Source organism: Eleutherodactylus coqui, chromosome 10 (genome assembly GCF_035609145.1).
Source record: "Eleutherodactylus coqui strain aEleCoq1 chromosome 10, aEleCoq1.hap1, whole genome shotgun sequence".
In the NCBI taxonomy this organism is placed as follows: domain Eukaryota; kingdom Metazoa; phylum Chordata; class Amphibia; order Anura; family Eleutherodactylidae; genus Eleutherodactylus; species Eleutherodactylus coqui.
In genome coordinates, this window is record NC_089846.1 from 48,429,238 (window position 1) to 48,432,506 (window position 3,269).

The window sequence follows — 3,269 nt, forward strand, 5'->3', positions numbered from 1 at the left end:
AAAAGGCTTCACAAACTGGTTTTAATTTATACAAAAAATGTTATTGACATAGTCCCTGTAAGAATGTGAATGTAGGGGATTATGTATAGAATAACTGAATGTTCTCCCCGTCCTTCCAATTCTTTTATTTCGGCACATGAGGAAATCTTCTCTCTTCCTTGGGGTGAAGTGTTCCTTATCGCTGCGGAATTATCAGTAAGCTTAGCGTTATGTCAATACTGATCGGCTGTAAGACGGGCAAAAGTCAGATACTAGTTCTCCTTCTATGTCTGAAACATATTACAAGTCTCAAGCTTTACTGCAGTTCTTACCATTCAACTCCAAGGGCGGGTTATTAGCAAAAATAAGGAGTGGATTTGTATAGATTAAAAAAAGAGAGATAAAGAAGGTTGTGTTCACTTTAACCCTTTCCAATCCAATTTCTATCCTGGTTTTCCTAGGGGGCTTACTCTTTTTCTACCATTATACAACAGCGCTATATGCAGGCTAAAGCCAGTACTGCATGAGGTGACACGTTGGATAGTCTCCGACAGCAGAAAGGCTGGCAATATACAGCAAGAGAACCCCGATGGATGTTTTCCAACATCAGAGCTGTACAGTCTTAAATCATAATGTCTTCAGAGGTCAGACATGGGATTGGAAAGGGTTAAAAGGGAATTCTGGGACTTCTTAAATGTTTTTCTATTGATGACTGAAAGGTTCTGGAAGCTTAGATCCAAGCCGATCAGCTGATTCCTGGGGCCACTGGCAACAGACAATTCTGACCATAGCGTGGCGGCCCAGGTTGGTATTGCATGCGCAGCTCCCGTTAAATTCAATGGGTGCTGGACTGCAGAACCAACCCCGGCTGCTGGGCTATGGTCAGTGCTTTCTGCTTCGTGGCTGACTGCAGTGACAACTACCTCGGGAATAATATATCTGGCATTGCTCCGATATAAAAGGAAGACATGACATTAAAGGGGTATTCTGGGACTTTAATTATTTTCTATTGATGACCAACAGGGACTCGCCACTCAGATCCCCACCGGTGGATCACCTGCTCCAGCGCTGTCACCCATACAAGTCTATGGGAGAATAAGCGCATAAGAACCTTAAAAAAAAAAAAAAAAATTTTTTCAAAAGTCAGATTTTCGTGCAGCGCGCAACCTTCACCGGCTGACAACACTGGATTGCGGATGAGGGCAAGAATAAAAAAAAAATACATCACCCTGCTCCCTGTCACGCCGTCTTAAAAAAATAAATACATAAAATAATGGAAAACAGAAATGAAAAGCCTGGAGGCTGGGTGACCGCTGGTGTGAATGAGCCCCATTTCAGGTATGTTTCAATACTTTGGGCATTCGATAGCTTTCTGCAGTTTATTATTACCACAGCCTTTTGCTAGGCTATTTGTCCATTACGTTTGTGGCAGAAGTAGTCTATTCAGGGGATCAGACTTAATCCATCTTGTTAATAGTAAATAACAGTTTTTATAAAAATGTGCCAAAATAAGCTTTTAAATATATTTTTAACTCCACAATGATAGAAAATGTTTCCGCATAACTGACGAGGTCAAACTAAAAAAGTGCCACGACAGCTAAAACTATACACTATAGAGCAAAAGAACGAAGTGTTATACAACAAGCACAGAATTGCAAAACATTGCACAGTAGTTCCTGGAAGACAATCCTCTTCTTCCTCTAAACTCAAGTCACCACTTTACTGGGCAGCTATATGCAATCTGTAGCAGCCAACGTATGGCATGTCTATGCTATGCCAAGAAGTAACCCGGAATATACAACCTCAGGGAAATCAGAGCAGTCCTCACATGGAGAGTATTCAGGCCACTCCCATACAGGCGTTTGAAACACCCGCTAAAAAACGCTGTACGGAGCCTCCACTGATTTCAATGGGGCTTTTCAAACACTGTCTGTTCTATTTTAGTGCATTTCAGTCATTTTTAACACACCGCATCATTCATTGCAGTGATGCTTGAAAACACTGTGGAACGCATTTGAAAAGGCTGATAAACGCAGAGATTTTACCAACACCTGTATGAGACCGCCGGTCATTCGCAATATAGGAATGGCTGGTACACAAGGTCGGCTGTCCTCACAGCTGGAATCCGCTGCGGATCTCTCGCATGTGATATCCGGTCCGCCCGTGTGAACCGTATTAAAGACATGCACTATGTATTGTGTCCAACAGTATCCAACAAGCTTAAAAGGGGTTCCTGAAGATCTCCACATGCATGGAGTAAGGGTCGCCATTGCATGCCTCTGCTCCATTCATTTCAATGGGAGCGTCAGAAACTGGTGGAGTTTTATGTGCACCAAATAGAATTATGTAACATGTTAAATTTTGATAAACCTGGCAAATCTGTGTAACATCCTGGGACTGTTGTCAAAGAGTTATTCTCCAACATACACAGAATGCAAATTCTAGAAACTTGCTGAATTCAAAGGAGGAAGTGGAAAGTATATTTATTTAGTGGCAGGCGGTTTTTCGTGTATGTAAGCAAGTTTATATTTGTAGTTTGGCTGGTAGTTTGAGTTTTCACGTCTGGAAGGCGTGTTCCATATATTCACTATATAAATTACAAGAGTATGGATGATTTCTTTACTAAAGTGTCCAGAATTAGTATTTTTTTAACACTGGTTCTTTACCTGCGTGTTGAATTAATTGAAATAAGTGAAGTCAGCTCTGCATGCACTGGCATGCTGGTGATCTATGGTGGGTTTGGTCTAATAAACGATAGCCAACATGACTGGTGCAATACAAAAGGATGGTGGACAAAAAAAAAGTTAAATAATCCATCTTCTATCAGAAATTGAGGCTTATTGCTATCACTAAATGTATACAAGAAGCAAACATTGAAAGCATACCTAAGGAAGGCTGGATCTCTAACTCTCAGTGTTCCTTGAGCTGGTGGGAGAAGACTGCTGCTATGATGTCTTCTATACACTGCACAGAAAGAAGAAGTATTCTGCTCCTCAGCTCTTCTAGCACACACATAGATATTCTCTATTCTGTGGATGTGCTCAAACTTGAAATTCTGGTACATTTAAAAGTGTTTTTCCATTAATGAGATTTATCCCTTACACACAGGATAGGATATAAATGTATGATCGCCGGGCTATGGGACAGAGGAATATTGCCAAGCGCATTGATCTCCCTCCTTTCCACAGAAATGACTGGAAGTGTAGTCATGCATGGGGTAATTTGGGGTACAGATGTCGAGATCACCGAGTTCCCAGCGGTCGGACCCCTTGCAATGTCAAATTTATCCT